At 47.6% G+C, this 14,624-nt stretch overlaps 14 non-coding genes across 14 annotated transcripts; all 14 read left to right on the top strand.

The window, feature by feature from the left end:
- The first annotated feature begins 168 nt into the window (after nucleotides 1-168).
- LOC138490239 (small nucleolar RNA U3) lies at nucleotides 169-386 on the top strand. Its single transcript, XR_011275288.1, has one exon. It is a non-coding gene; the product is annotated as a small nucleolar RNA U3 (small nucleolar RNA).
- Nucleotides 387-1,221: 835 nt separating this feature from the next.
- On the top strand, nucleotides 1,222-1,439 carry LOC138489905 (small nucleolar RNA U3). The gene has a single exon (XR_011274996.1). It is a non-coding gene; the product is annotated as a small nucleolar RNA U3 (small nucleolar RNA).
- An 824-nt stretch (nucleotides 1,440-2,263) lies between these two features.
- Nucleotides 2,264-2,481, top strand: LOC138490363 (small nucleolar RNA U3). Its single transcript, XR_011275398.1, has one exon. It is a non-coding gene; the product is annotated as a small nucleolar RNA U3 (small nucleolar RNA).
- Nucleotides 2,482-3,304: 823 nt separating this feature from the next.
- On the top strand, nucleotides 3,305-3,522 carry LOC138489906 (small nucleolar RNA U3). Its single transcript, XR_011274997.1, has one exon. It is a non-coding gene; the product is annotated as a small nucleolar RNA U3 (small nucleolar RNA).
- Nucleotides 3,523-4,357: 835 nt separating this feature from the next.
- LOC138490725 (small nucleolar RNA U3) lies at nucleotides 4,358-4,575 on the top strand. The gene has a single exon (XR_011275639.1). It is a non-coding gene; the product is annotated as a small nucleolar RNA U3 (small nucleolar RNA).
- An 835-nt stretch (nucleotides 4,576-5,410) lies between these two features.
- On the top strand, nucleotides 5,411-5,628 carry LOC138489907 (small nucleolar RNA U3). The gene has a single exon (XR_011274998.1). It is a non-coding gene; the product is annotated as a small nucleolar RNA U3 (small nucleolar RNA).
- Nucleotides 5,629-6,463: 835 nt separating this feature from the next.
- LOC138489908 (small nucleolar RNA U3) lies at nucleotides 6,464-6,681 on the top strand. The gene has a single exon (XR_011274999.1). It is a non-coding gene; the product is annotated as a small nucleolar RNA U3 (small nucleolar RNA).
- An 835-nt stretch (nucleotides 6,682-7,516) lies between these two features.
- On the top strand, nucleotides 7,517-7,734 carry LOC138490401 (small nucleolar RNA U3). The gene has a single exon (XR_011275433.1). It is a non-coding gene; the product is annotated as a small nucleolar RNA U3 (small nucleolar RNA).
- An 824-nt stretch (nucleotides 7,735-8,558) lies between these two features.
- Nucleotides 8,559-8,776, top strand: LOC138490241 (small nucleolar RNA U3). The gene has a single exon (XR_011275289.1). It is a non-coding gene; the product is annotated as a small nucleolar RNA U3 (small nucleolar RNA).
- An 835-nt stretch (nucleotides 8,777-9,611) lies between these two features.
- On the top strand, nucleotides 9,612-9,829 carry LOC138489909 (small nucleolar RNA U3). Its single transcript, XR_011275000.1, has one exon. It is a non-coding gene; the product is annotated as a small nucleolar RNA U3 (small nucleolar RNA).
- Nucleotides 9,830-10,653: 824 nt separating this feature from the next.
- LOC138490364 (small nucleolar RNA U3) lies at nucleotides 10,654-10,871 on the top strand. The gene has a single exon (XR_011275399.1). It is a non-coding gene; the product is annotated as a small nucleolar RNA U3 (small nucleolar RNA).
- Nucleotides 10,872-11,694: 823 nt separating this feature from the next.
- Nucleotides 11,695-11,912, top strand: LOC138489911 (small nucleolar RNA U3). Its single transcript, XR_011275001.1, has one exon. It is a non-coding gene; the product is annotated as a small nucleolar RNA U3 (small nucleolar RNA).
- Nucleotides 11,913-12,747: 835 nt separating this feature from the next.
- On the top strand, nucleotides 12,748-12,965 carry LOC138490726 (small nucleolar RNA U3). The gene has a single exon (XR_011275640.1). It is a non-coding gene; the product is annotated as a small nucleolar RNA U3 (small nucleolar RNA).
- An 835-nt stretch (nucleotides 12,966-13,800) lies between these two features.
- On the top strand, nucleotides 13,801-14,018 carry LOC138489912 (small nucleolar RNA U3). The gene has a single exon (XR_011275002.1). It is a non-coding gene; the product is annotated as a small nucleolar RNA U3 (small nucleolar RNA).
- The last annotated feature ends 606 nt before the right edge of the window (nucleotides 14,019-14,624 follow it).

The following is a 14,624-nucleotide window of genomic DNA, read 5'->3' on the forward strand; positions in this document are numbered from 1 at the left end:
TTTGCCAACGCTATGGATAGGAAATGTTTTCTATGGTGTTGCGGGAAAGGTTTTCCTATGCAGAAATGGAGGGGCTTTTTGTTGCCTTTGGGACGATAGACGCTTTCCCACCCTAAGTGAGATGGGTGGCAGCTTCTTCCACCTGCCTGGGCTGCCCTTTGTGCTATTAAGACTATACTTTCAGGGATCATTTCTATAGTGCTTAACTGAGGAAATGTGTTTGAAAGTGTCTGGTCTTCGCTAACCACGAGGAAGAGTTGAAGTGTTCTCTTCTGAGCGTGAAGCAAGTGGACAGTGTTGCATTTATGCAGCTGCTGTCTGCTATTGATGACCGTTCCTCTCTCCCTTTCAGGAGGGTTGGAGGAAGGGAACACAAACTGAGTGGTTAGCTGCTTATTATTCTGGTGAAAAATAGAGACAGCTCCCCTCTTCTTAGGGTTGCTTGGTGTCTGTGCTGTCGATTATGTGGGTTCTGATTTGTTAGCTGTGCAAATCTCCACATGGACCAAACACCTTGTGTCGCCCCGGTAAACACAATTGGCCGTGGGCCCTTTTGTGCGCTGCCCTGGGGGACCCAAGCGACAAGTTCCGGCTGTTGCATGCTGGCCTACTTCCATTTCACAAAAGTTAAGCCATTCTGATTTGCCACTGTTTTCCATCTGGCGCAATCCTCGTGCTTCTGTGAAAACAACACTGTACTGCCCTTTTGGGGGATTTGAATCTGCCTATTCAGCTGGGTACTTTTCAGGTCCGACTCAAATGCTTGTCTGGCCAATGCGCGCAATACCCTTCCATCACATGCATTACGTTCTCATAAAAGTCACACCGCCATTGTTCACGTTGCCTCCCACTTATGCTTGCTCGAATTCCACTGCAAAGCTTCCCAGATATTGAATAACACTCATTGCCATCGTAATATGGCCACTCTGTTTACTGAGGCCAGCCTTGGCTGGGCCATGGGAGCCCCTTGTCTCTGTCATCCACACTGACGAATTTTATTGGCTGCTGGTCTTCAATATGTAAATTTACAAAGTACAGGCATTTTTGTCATCTTTTGCCAACGCTATGGATAGGAAATGTTTTCTATGGTGTTGCGGGAAAGGTTTTCCTATGCAGAAATGGAGGGGCTTTTTGTTGCCTTTGGGACGATAGACGCTTTCACACCCTAAGTGAGATGGGTGGCAGCTTCTTCCACCTGCCTGGGCTGCCCTTTGTGCTATTAAGACTATACTTTCAGGGATCATTTCTATAGTTCTTAACTGAGGAAATGTGTTCGAAAGTGTCTGGTCTTCGCTAACCACGAGGAAGAGTTGAAGTGTTCTCTTCTGAGCGTGAAGCAAGTGGACAGTGTTGCATTTATGCAGCTGCTGTCTGCTATTGATGACCGTTCCTCTCTCCCTTTCAGGAGGGTTGGAGGAAGGGAACACAAACTGAGTGGTTAGCTGCTTATTATTCTGGTGAAAAATAGAGACAGCTCCCCTGTTCTTAGGGTTGCTTGGTGTCTGTGCTGTCGATTATGTGGGTTCTGATTTGTTAGCTGTGCAAATCTCCACATGGACCAAACACCTTGCGTCGCCCCGGTAAACACAATTGGCCATGGGCCCTTTTGTGCGCTGCCCTGGGGGACCCAAGCGACAAGTTCCGGCTGTTGCATGCTGGCCTACTTCCATTTCACAAAGGTTAAGCCATTCTGATTTGCCACTGTTTTCCATCTGGCGCAATCCTCGTGCTTCTGTGAAAACAACACTGTACTGCCTTTGAATCTGCCTATTCAGCTGGGTACTTTTCAGGTCCGACTCAAATGCTTGTCTGGCCAATGCGCGCAATACCCTTCCATCACATGCATTACGTTCTCATAAAAGTCACACCGCCATTGTTCACGTTGCCTCCCACTTATGCTTGCTCGAATTCCACTGCAAAGCTTCCCAGATATTGAATAACACTCATTGCCATCGTAATATGGCCACTCTGTTTACTGAGGCCAGCCTTGGCTGGGCCATGGGAGCCCCTTGTCTCTGTCATCCACACTGACGAATTTTATTGGCTGCTGGTCTTCAATATGTAAATTTACAAAGTACAGGCATTTTTGTCATCTTTTGCCAACGCTATGGATAGGAAATGTTTTCTATGGTGTTGCGGGAAAGGTTTTCCTATGCAGAAATGGAGGGGCTTTTTGTTGCATTTGGGACGATAGACGCTTTCCCACCCTAAGTGAGATGGGTGGCAGCTTCTTCCACCTGCCTGGGCTGCCCTTTGTGCTATTAAGACTATACTTTCAGGGATCATTTCTATAGTTCTTAACTGAGGAAATGTGTTCGAAAGTGTCTGGTCTTCGCTAACCACGAGGAAGAGTTGAAGTGTTCTCTTCTGAGCATGAAGCAAGTGGACAGTGTTGCATTTATGCAGCTGCTGTCTGCTATTGATGACCGTTCCTCTCTCCCTTTCAGGAGGGTTGGAGGAAGGGAACACAAACTGAGTGGTTAGCTGCTTATTATTCTGGTGAAAAATAGAGACAGCTCCCCTGTTCTTAGGGTTGCTTGGTGTCTGTGCTGTCGATTATGTGGGTTCTGATTTGTTAGCTGTGCAAATCTCCACATGGACCAAACACCTTGCGTCGCCCCGGTAAACACAATTGCCGTGGGCCCTTTTGTGCGCTGCCCTGGGGGACCCAAGCGACAAGTTCCGGCTGTTGCATGCTGGCCTACTTCCATTTCACAAAGGTTAAGCCATTCTGATTTGCCACTGTTTTTCATCTGGCGCAATCCTCGTGCTTCTGTGAAAACAACACTGTACTGCCTTTGAATCTGCCTATTCAGCTGGGTACTTTTCAGGTCCGACTCAAATGCTTGTCTGGCCAATGCGCGCAATACCCTTCCATCACATGCATTACGTTCTCATAAAAGTCACACCGCCATTGTTCACGTTGCCTCCCACTTATGCTTGCTCGAATTCCACTGCAAAGCTTCCCAGATATTGAATAACACTCATTGCCATCGTAATATGGCCACTCTGTTTACTGAGGCCAGCCTTGGCTGGGCCATGGGAGCCCCTTGTCTCTGTCATCCACACTGACGAATTTTATTGGCTGCTGGTCTTCAATATGTAAATTTACAAAGTACAGGCATTTTTGTCATCTTTTGCCAACGCTATGGATAGGAAATGTTTTCTATGGTGTTGCGGGAAAGGTTTTCCTATGCAGAAATGGAGGGGCTTTTTGTTGCCTTTGGGACGATAGACGCTTTCCCACCCTAAGTGAGATGGGTGGCAGCTTCTTCCACCTGCCTGGGCTGCCCTTTGTGCTATTAAGACTATACTTTCAGGGATCATTTCTATAGTTCTTAACTGAGGAAATGTGTTCGAAAGTGTCTGGTCTTCGCTAACCACGAGGAAGAGTTGAAGTGTTCTCTTCTGAGCGTGAAGCAAGTGGACAGTGTTGCATTTATGCAGCTGCTGTCTGCTATTGATGACCGTTCCTCTCTCCCTTTCAGGAGGGTTGGAGGAAGGGAACACAAACTGAGTGGTTAGCTGCTTATTATTCTGGTGAAAAATAGAGACAGCTCCCCTGTTCTTAGGGTTGCTTGGTGTCTGTGCTGTCGATTATGTGGGTTCTGATTTGTTAGCTGTGCAAATCTCCACATGGACCAAACACCTTGCGTCGCCCCGGTAAACACAATTGGCCGTGGGCCCTTTTGTGCGCTGCCCTGGGGGACCCAAGCGACAAGTTCCGGCTGTTGCATGCTGGCCTACTTCCATTTCACAAAGGTTAAGCCATTCTGATTTGCCACTGTTTTCCATCTGGCGCAATCCTCGTGCTTCTGTGAAAACAACACTGTACTGCCCTTTTGGGGGATTTGAATCTGCCTATTCAGCTGGGTACTTTTCAGGTCCGACTCAAATGCTTGTCTGGCCAATGCGCGCAATACCCTTCCATCACATGCATTACGTTCTCATAAAAGTCACACCGCCATTGTTCACGTTGCCTCCCACTTATGCTTGCTCGAATTCCACTGCAAAGCTTCCCAGATATTGAATAACACTCATTGCCATCGTAATATGGCCACTCTGTTTACTGAGGCCAGCCTTGGCTGGGCCATGGGAGCCCCTTGTCTCTGTCATCCACACTGACGAATTTTATTGGCTGCTGGTCTTCAATATGTAAATTTACAAAGTACAGGCATTTTTGTCATCTTTTGCCAACGCTATGGATAGGAAATGTTTTCTATGGTGTTGCGGGAAAGGTTTTCCTATGCAGAAATGGAGGGGCTTTTTGTTGCCTTTGGGACGATAGACGCTTTCCCACCCTAAGTGAGATGGGTGGCAGCTTCTTCCACCTGCCTGGGCTGCCCTTTGTGCTATTAAGACTATACTTTCAGGGATCATTTCTATAGTTCTTAACTGAGGAAATGTGTTCGAAAGTGTCTGGTCTTCGCTAACCACGAGGAAGAGTTGAAGTGTTCTCTTCTGAGCGTGAAGCAAGTGAACAGTGTTGCATTTATGCAGCTGCTGTCTGCTATTGATGACCGTTCCTCTCTCCCTTTCAGGAGGGTTGGAGGAAGGGAACACAAACTGAGTGGTTAGCTGCTTATTATTCTGGTGAAAAATAGAGACAGCTCCCCTGTTCTTAGGGTTGCTTGGTGTCTGTGCTGTCGATTATGTGGGTTCTGATTTGTTAGCTGTGCAAATCTCCACATGGACCAAACACCTTGCGTCGCCCCGGTAAACACAATTGGCCGTGGGCCCTTTTGTGCGCTGCCCTGGGGGACCCAAGCGACAAGTTCCGGCTGTTGCATGCTGGCCTACTTCCATTTCACAAAGGTTAAGCCATTCTGATTTGCCACTGTTTTCCATCTGGCGCAATCCTCGTGCTTCTGTGAAAACAACACTGTACTGCCCCTTTGGGGGATTTGAATCTGCCTATTCAGCTGGGTACTTTTCAGGTCCGACTCAAATGCTTGTCTGGCCAATGCGCGCAATACCCTTCCATCACATGCATTACGTTCTCATAAAAGTCACACCGCCATTGTTCACGTTGCCTCCCACTTATGCTTGCTCGAATTCCACTGCAAAGCTTCCCAGATATTGAATAACACTCATTGCCATCGTAATATGGCCACTCTGTTTACTGAGGCCAGCCTTGGCTGGGCCATGGGAGCCCCTTGTCTCTGTCATCCACACTGACGAATTTTATTGGCTGCTGGTCTTCAATATGTAAATTTACAAAGTACAGGCATTTTTGTCATCTTTTGCCAACGCTATGGATAGGAAATGTTTTCTATGGTGTTGCGGGAAAGGTTTTCCTATGCAGAAATGGAGGGGCTTTTTGTTGCCTTTGGGACGATAGACGCTTTCCCACCCTAAGTGAGATGGGTGGCAGCTTCTTCCACCTGCCTGGGCTGCCCTTTGTGCTATTAAGACTATACTTTCAGGGATCATTTCTATAGTTCTTAACTGAGGAAATGTGTTCGAAAGTGTCTGGTCTTCGCTAACCACGAGGAAGAGTTGAAGTGTTCTCTTCTGAGCGTGAAGCAAGTGGACAGTGTTGCATTTATGCAGCTGCTGTCTGCTATTGATGACCGTTCCTCTCTCCCTTTCAGGAGGGTTGGAGGAAGGGAACACAAACTGAGTGGTTAGCTGCTTATTATTCTGGTGAAAAATAGAGACAGCTCCCCTCTTCTTAGGGTTGCTTGGTGTCTGTGCTGTCGATTATGTGGGTTCTGATTTGTTAGCTGTGCAAATCTCCACATGGACCAAACACCTTGTGTCGCCCCGGTAAACACAATTGGCCGTGGGCCCTTTTGTGCGCTGCCCTGGGGGACCCAAGCGACAAGTTCCGGCTGTTGCATGCTGGCCTACTTCCATTTCACAAAGGTTAAGCCATTCTGATTTGCCACTGTTTTCCATCTGGCGCAATCCTCGTGCTTCTGTGAAAACAACACTGTACTGCCCTTTTGGGGGATTTGAATCTGCCTATTCAGCTGGGTACTTTTCAGGTCCGACTCAAATGCTTGTCTGGCCAATGCGCGCAATACCCTTCCATCACATGCATTACGTTCTCATAAAAGTCACACCGCCATTGTTCACGTTGCCTCCCACTTATGCTTGCTCGAATTCCACTGCAAAGCTTCCCAGATATTGAATAACACTCATTGCCATCGTAATATGGCCACTCTGTTTACTGAGGCCAGCCTTGACTGGGCCATGGGAGCCCCTTGTCTCTGTCATCCACACTGACGAATTTTATTGGCTGCTGGTCTTCAATATGTAAATTTACAAAGTACAGGCATTTTTGTCATCTTTTGCCAACGCTATGGATAGGAAATGTTTTCTATGGTGTTGCGGGAAAGGTTTTCCTATGCAGAAATGGAGGGGCTTTTTGTTGCCTTTGGGACGATAGACGCTTTCCCACCCTAAGTGAGATGGGTGGCAGCTTCTTCCACCTGCCTGGGCTGCCCTTTGTGCTATTAAGACTATACTTTCAGGGATCATTTCTATAGTTCTTAACTGAGGAAATGTGTTCGAAAGTGTCTGGTCTTCGCTAACCACGAGGAAGAGTTGAAGTGTTCTCTTCTGAGCGTGAAGCAAGTGGACAGTGTTGCATTTATGCAGCTGCTGTCTGCTATTGATGACCGTTCCTCTCTCCCTTTCAGGAGGGTTGGAGGAAGGGAACACAAACTGAGTGGTTAGCTGCTTATTATTCTGGTGAAAAATAGAGACAGCTCCCCTGTTCTTAGGGTTGCTTGGTGTCTGTGCTGTCGATTATGTGGGTTCTGATTTGTTAGCTGTGCAAATCTCCACATGGACCAAACACCTTGCGTCGCCCCGGTAAACACAATTGGCCGTGGGCCCTTTTGTGCGCTGCCCTGGGGGACCCAAGCGACAAGTTCCGGCTGTTGCATGCTGGCCTACTTCCATTTCACAAAGGTTAAGCCATTCTGATTTGCCACTGTTTTCCATCTGGCGCAATCCTCGTGCTTCTGTGAAAACAACACTGTACTGCCCCTTTGGGGGATTTGAATCTGCCTATTCAGCTGGGTACTTTTCAGGTCCGACTCAAATGCTTGTCTGGCCAATGCGCGCAATACCCTTCCATCACATGCATTACGTTCTCATAAAAGTCACACCGCCATTGTTCACGTTGCCTCCCACTTATGCTTGCTCGAATTCCACTGCAAAGCTTCCCAGATATTGAATAACACTCATTGCCATCGTAATATGGCCACTCTGTTTACTGAGGCCAGCCTTGGCTGGGCCATGGGAGCCCCTTGTCTCTGTCATCCACACTGACGAATTTTATTGGCTGCTGGTCTTCAATATGTAAATTTACAAAGTACAGGCATTTTTGTCATCTTTTGCCAACGCTATGGATAGGAAATGTTTTCTATGGTGTTACGGGAAAGGTTTTCCTATGCAGAAATGGAGGGGCTTTTTGTTGCCTTTGGGACGATAGACGCTTTCCCACCCTAAGTGATATGGGTGGCAGCTTCTTCCACCTGCCTGGGCTGCCCTTTGTGCTATTAAGACTATACTTTCAGGGATCATTTCTATAGTTCTTAACTGAGGAAATGTGTTCGAAAGTGTCTGGTCTTCGCTAACCACGAGGAAGAGTTGAAGTGTTCTCTTCTGAGCGTGAAGCAAGTGGACAGTGTTGCATTTATGCAGCTGCTGTCTGCTATTGATGACCGTTCCTCTCTCCCTTTCAGCAGGGTTGGAGGAAGGGAACACAAACTGAGTGGTTAGCTGCTTATTATTCTGGTGAAAAATAGAGACAGCTCCCCTGTTCTTAGGGTTGCTTGGTGTCTGTGCTGTCGATTATGTGGGTTCTGATTTGTTAGCTGTGCAAATCTCCACATGGACCAAACACCTTGCGTCGCCCCGGTAAACACAATTGGCCATGGGCCCTTTTGTGCGCTGCCCTGGGGGACCCAAGCGACAAGTTCCGGCTGTTGCATGCTGGCCTACTTCCATTTCACAAAGGTTAAGCCATTCTGATTTGCCACTGTTTTCCATCTGGCGCAATCCTCGTGCTTCTGTGAAAACAACACTGTACTGCCTTTGAATCTGCCTATTCAGCTGGGTACTTTTCAGGTCCGACTCAAATGCTTGTCTGGCCAATGCGCGCAATACCCTTCCATCACATGCATTACGTTCTCATAAAAGTCACACCGCCATTGTTCACGTTGCCTCCCACTTATGCTTGCTCGAATTCCACTGCAAAGCTTCCCAGATATTGAATAACACTCATTGCCATCGTAATATGGCCACTCTGTTTACTGAGGCCAGCCTTGGCTGGGCCATGGGAGCCCCTTGTCTCTGTCATCCACACTGACGAATTTTATTGGCTGCTGGTCTTCAATATGTAAATTTACAAAGTACAGGCATTTTTGTCATCTTTTGCCAACGCTATGGATAGGAAATGTTTTCTATGGTGTTGCGGGAAAGGTTTTCCTATGCAGAAATGGAGGGGCTTTTTGTTGCCTTTGGGACGATAGACGCTTTCCCACCCTAAGTGAGATGGGTGGCAGCTTCTTCCACCTGCCTGGGCTGCCCTTTGTGCTATTAAGACTATACTTTCAGGGATCATTTCTATAGTGCTTAACTGAGGAAATGTGTTTGAAAGTGTCTGGTCTTCGCTAACCACGAGGAAGAGTTGAAGTGTTCTCTTCTGAGCGTGAAGCAAGTGGACAGTGTTGCATTTATGCAGCTGCTGTCTGCTATTGATGACCGTTCCTCTCTCCCTTTCAGGAGGGTTGGAGGAAGGGAACACAAACTGAGTGGTTAGCTGCTTATTATTCTGGTGAAAAATAGAGACAGCTCCCCTCTTCTTAGGGTTGCTTGGTGTCTGTGCTGTCGATTATGTGGGTTCTGATTTGTTAGCTGTGCAAATCTCCACATGGACCAAACACCTTGTGTCGCCCCGGTAAACACAATTGGCCGTGGGCCCTTTTGTGCGCTGCCCTGGGGGACCCAAGCGACAAGTTCCGGCTGTTGCATGCTGGCCTACTTCCATTTCACAAAAGTTAAGCCATTCTGATTTGCCACTGTTTTCCATCTGGCGCAATCCTCGTGCTTCTGTGAAAACAACACTGTACTGCCCTTTTGGGGGATTTGAATCTGCCTATTCAGCTGGGTACTTTTCAGGTCCGACTCAAATGCTTGTCTGGCCAATGCGCGCAATACCCTTCCATCACATGCATTACGTTCTCATAAAAGTCACACCGCCATTGTTCACGTTGCCTCCCACTTATGCTTGCTCGAATTCCACTGCAAAGCTTCCCAGATATTGAATAACACTCATTGCCATCGTAATATGGCCACTCTGTTTACTGAGGCCAGCCTTGGCTGGGCCATGGGAGCCCCTTGTCTCTGTCATCCACACTGACGAATTTTATTGGCTGCTGGTCTTCAATATGTAAATTTACAAAGTACAGGCATTTTTGTCATCTTTTGCCAACGCTATGGATAGGAAATGTTTTCTATGGTGTTGCGGGAAAGGTTTTCCTATGCAGAAATGGAGGGGCTTTTTGTTGCCTTTGGGACGATAGACGCTTTCACACCCTAAGTGAGATGGGTGGCAGCTTCTTCCACCTGCCTGGGCTGCCCTTTGTGCTATTAAGACTATACTTTCAGGGATCATTTCTATAGTTCTTAACTGAGGAAATGTGTTCGAAAGTGTCTGGTCTTCGCTAACCACGAGGAAGAGTTGAAGTGTTCTCTTCTGAGCGTGAAGCAAGTGGACAGTGTTGCATTTATGCAGCTGCTGTCTGCTATTGATGACCGTTCCTCTCTCCCTTTCAGGAGGGTTGGAGGAAGGGAACACAAACTGAGTGGTTAGCTGCTTATTATTCTGGTGAAAAATAGAGACAGCTCCCCTGTTCTTAGGGTTGCTTGGTGTCTGTGCTGTCGATTATGTGGGTTCTGATTTGTTAGCTGTGCAAATCTCCACATGGACCAAACACCTTGCGTCGCCCCGGTAAACACAATTGGCCATGGGCCCTTTTGTGCGCTGCCCTGGGGGACCCAAGCGACAAGTTCCGGCTGTTGCATGCTGGCCTACTTCCATTTCACAAAGGTTAAGCCATTCTGATTTGCCACTGTTTTCCATCTGGCGCAATCCTCGTGCTTCTGTGAAAACAACACTGTACTGCCTTTGAATCTGCCTATTCAGCTGGGTACTTTTCAGGTCCGACTCAAATGCTTGTCTGGCCAATGCGCGCAATACCCTTCCATCACATGCATTACGTTCTCATAAAAGTCACACCGCCATTGTTCACGTTGCCTCCCACTTATGCTTGCTCGAATTCCACTGCAAAGCTTCCCAGATATTGAATAACACTCATTGCCATCGTAATATGGCCACTCTGTTTACTGAGGCCAGCCTTGGCTGGGCCATGGGAGCCCCTTGTCTCTGTCATCCACACTGACGAATTTTATTGGCTGCTGGTCTTCAATATGTAAATTTACAAAGTACAGGCATTTTTGTCATCTTTTGCCAACGCTATGGATAGGAAATGTTTTCTATGGTGTTGCGGGAAAGGTTTTCCTATGCAGAAATGGAGGGGCTTTTTGTTGCATTTGGGACGATAGACGCTTTCCCACCCTAAGTGAGATGGGTGGCAGCTTCTTCCACCTGCCTGGGCTGCCCTTTGTGCTATTAAGACTATACTTTCAGGGATCATTTCTATAGTTCTTAACTGAGGAAATGTGTTCGAAAGTGTCTGGTCTTCGCTAACCACGAGGAAGAGTTGAAGTGTTCTCTTCTGAGCATGAAGCAAGTGGACAGTGTTGCATTTATGCAGCTGCTGTCTGCTATTGATGACCGTTCCTCTCTCCCTTTCAGGAGGGTTGGAGGAAGGGAACACAAACTGAGTGGTTAGCTGCTTATTATTCTGGTGAAAAATAGAGACAGCTCCCCTGTTCTTAGGGTTGCTTGGTGTCTGTGCTGTCGATTATGTGGGTTCTGATTTGTTAGCTGTGCAAATCTCCACATGGACCAAACACCTTGCGTCGCCCCGGTAAACACAATTGCCGTGGGCCCTTTTGTGCGCTGCCCTGGGGGACCCAAGCGACAAGTTCCGGCTGTTGCATGCTGGCCTACTTCCATTTCACAAAGGTTAAGCCATTCTGATTTGCCACTGTTTTTCATCTGGCGCAATCCTCGTGCTTCTGTGAAAACAACACTGTACTGCCTTTGAATCTGCCTATTCAGCTGGGTACTTTTCAGGTCCGACTCAAATGCTTGTCTGGCCAATGCGCGCAATACCCTTCCATCACATGCATTACGTTCTCATAAAAGTCACACCGCCATTGTTCACGTTGCCTCCCACTTATGCTTGCTCGAATTCCACTGCAAAGCTTCCCAGATATTGAATAACACTCATTGCCATCGTAATATGGCCACTCTGTTTACTGAGGCCAGCCTTGGCTGGGCCATGGGAGCCCCTTGTCTCTGTCATCCACACTGACGAATTTTATTGGCTGCTGGTCTTCAATATGTAAATTTACAAAGTACAGGCATTTTTGTCATCTTTTGCCAACGCTATGGATAGGAAATGTTTTCTATGGTGTTGCGGGAAAGGTTTTCCTATGCAGAAATGGAGGGGCTTTTTGTTGCCTTTGGGACGATAGACGCTTTCCCACCCTAAGTGAGATGGGTGGCAGCTTCTTCCACCTGCCTGGGCTGCCCTTTGTGCTATTAAGACTATACTTTCAGGGATCATTTCTATAGTTCTTAACTGAGGAAATGTGTTCGAAAGTGTCTGGTCTTCGCTAACCACGAGGAAGAGTTGAAGTGTTCTCTTCTGAGCGTGAAGCAAGTGGACAGTGTTGCATTTATGCAGCTGCTGTCTGCTATTGATGACCGTTCCTCTCTCCCTTTCAGGAGGGTTGGAGGAAGGGAACACAAACTGAGTGGTTAGCTGCTTATTATTCTGGTGAAAAATAGAGACAGCTCCCCTGTTCTTAGGGTTGCTTGGTGTCTGTGCTGTCGATTATGTGGGTTCTGATTTGTTAGCTGTGCAAATCTCCACATGGACCAAACACCTTGCGTCGCCCCGGTAAACACAATTGGCCGTGGGCCCTTTTGTGCGCTGCCCTGGGGGACCCAAGCGACAAGTTCCGGCTGTTGCATGCTGGCCTACTTCCATTTCACAAAGGTTAAGCCATTCTGATTTGCCACTGTTTTCCATCTGGCGCAATCCTCGTGCTTCTGTGAAAACAACACTGTACTGCCCTTTTGGGGGATTTGAATCTGCCTATTCAGCTGGGTACTTTTCAGGTCCGACTCAAATGCTTGTCTGGCCAATGCGCGCAATACCCTTCCATCACATGCATTACGTTCTCATAAAAGTCACACCGCCATTGTTCACGTTGCCTCCCACTTATGCTTGCTCGAATTCCACTGCAAAGCTTCCCAGATATTGAATAACACTCATTGCCATCGTAATATGGCCACTCTGTTTACTGAGGCCAGCCTTGGCTGGGCCATGGGAGCCCCTTGTCTCTGTCATCCACACTGACGAATTTTATTGGCTGCTGGTCTTCAATATGTAAATTTACAAAGTACAGGCATTTTTGTCATCTTTTGCCAACGCTATGGATAGGAAATGTTTTCTATGGTGTTGCGGGAAAGGTTTTCCTATGCAGAAATGGAGGGGCTTTTTGTTGCCTTTGGGACGATAGACGCTTTCCCACCCTAAGTGAGATGGGTGGCAGCTTCTTCCACCTGCCTGGGCTGCCCTTTGTGCTATTAAGACTATACTTTCAGGGATCATTTCTATAGTTCTTAACTGAGGAAATGTGTTCGAAAGTGTCTGGTCTTCGCTAACCACGAGGAAGAGTTGAAGTGTTCTCTTCTGAGCGTGAAGCAAGTGAACAGTGTTGCATTTATGCAGCTGCTGTCTGCTATTGATGACCGTTCCTCTCTCCCTTTCAGGAGGGTTGGAGGAAGGGAACACAAACTGAGTGGTTAGCTGCTTATTATTCTGGTGAAAAATAGAGACAGCTCCCCTGTTCTTAGGGTTGCTTGGTGTCTGTGCTGTCGATTATGTGGGTTCTGATTTGTTAGCTGTGCAAATCTCCACATGGACCAAACACCTTGCGTCGCCCCGGTAAACACAATTGGCCGTGGGCCCTTTTGTGCGCTGCCCTGGGGGACCCAAGCGACAAGTTCCGGCTGTTGCATGCTGGCCTACTTCCATTTCACAAAGGTTAAGCCATTCTGATTTGCCACTGTTTTCCATCTGGCGCAATCCTCGTGCTTCTGTGAAAACAACACTGTACTGCCCCTTTGGGGGATTTGAATCTGCCTATTCAGCTGGGTACTTTTCAGGTCCGACTCAAATGCTTGTCTGGCCAATGCGCGCAATACCCTTCCATCACATGCATTACGTTCTCATAAAAGTCACACCGCCATTGTTCACGTTGCCTCCCACTTATGCTTGCTCGAATTCCACTGCAAAGCTTCCCAGATATTGAATAACACTCATTGCCATCGTAATATGGCCACTCTGTTTACTGAGGCCAGCCTTGGCTGGGCCATGGGAGCCCCTTGTCTCTGTCATCCACACTGACGAATTTTATTGGCTGCTGGTCTTCAATATGTAAATTTACAAAGTACAGGCATTTTTGTCATCTTTTGCCAACGCTATGGATAGGAAATGTTTTCTATGGTGTTGCGGGAAAGGTTTTCCTATGCAGAAATGGAGGGGCTTTTTGTTGCCTTTGGGACGATAGACGCTTTCCCACCCTAAGTGAGATGGGTGGCAGCTTCTTCCACCTGCCTGGGCTGCCCTTTGTGCTATTAAGACTATACTTTCAGGGATCATTTCTATAGTTCTTAACTGAGGAAATGTGTTCGAAAGTGTCTGGTCTTCGCTAACCACGAGGAAGAGTTGAAGTGTTCTCTTCTGAGCGTGAAGCAAGTGGACAGTGTTGCATTTATGCAGCTGCTGTCTGCTATTGATGACCGTTCCTCTCTCCCTTTCAGGAGGGTTGGAGGAAGGGAACACAAACTGAGTGGTTAGCTGCTTATTATTCTGGTGAAAAATAGAGACAGCTCCCCTCTTCTTAGGGTTGCTTGGTGTCTGTGCTGTCGATTATGTGGGTTCTGATTTGTTAGCTGTGCAAATCTCCACATGGACCAAACACCTTGTGTCGCCCCGGTAAACACAATTGGCCGTGGGCCCTTTTGTGCGCTGCCCTGGGGGACCCAAGCGACAAGTTCCGGCTGTTGCATGCTGGCCTACTTCCATTTCACAAAGGTTAAGCCATTCTGATTTGCCACTGTTTTCCATCTGGCGCAATCCTCGTGCTTCTGTGAAAACAACACTGTACTGCCCTTTTGGGGGATTTGAATCTGCCTATTCAGCTGGGTACTTTTCAGGTCCGACTCAAATGCTTGTCTGGCCAATGCGCGCAATACCCTTCCATCACATGCATTACGTTCTCATAAAAGTCACACCGCCATTGTTCACGTTGCCTCCCACTTATGCTTGCTCGAATTCCACTGCAAAGCTTCCCAGATATTGAATAACACTCATTGCCATCGTAATATGGCCACTCTGTTTACTGAGGCCAGCCTTGACTGGGCCATGGGAGCCCCTTGTCTCTGTCATCCACACTGACGA

This window comes from Ambystoma mexicanum, chromosome 9, assembly GCF_040938575.1.
Source record: "Ambystoma mexicanum isolate Mex_15411 chromosome 9, UKY_AmexF1_1, whole genome shotgun sequence".
In the NCBI taxonomy this organism is placed as follows: Eukaryota; Metazoa; Chordata; class Amphibia; order Caudata; family Ambystomatidae; genus Ambystoma; species Ambystoma mexicanum.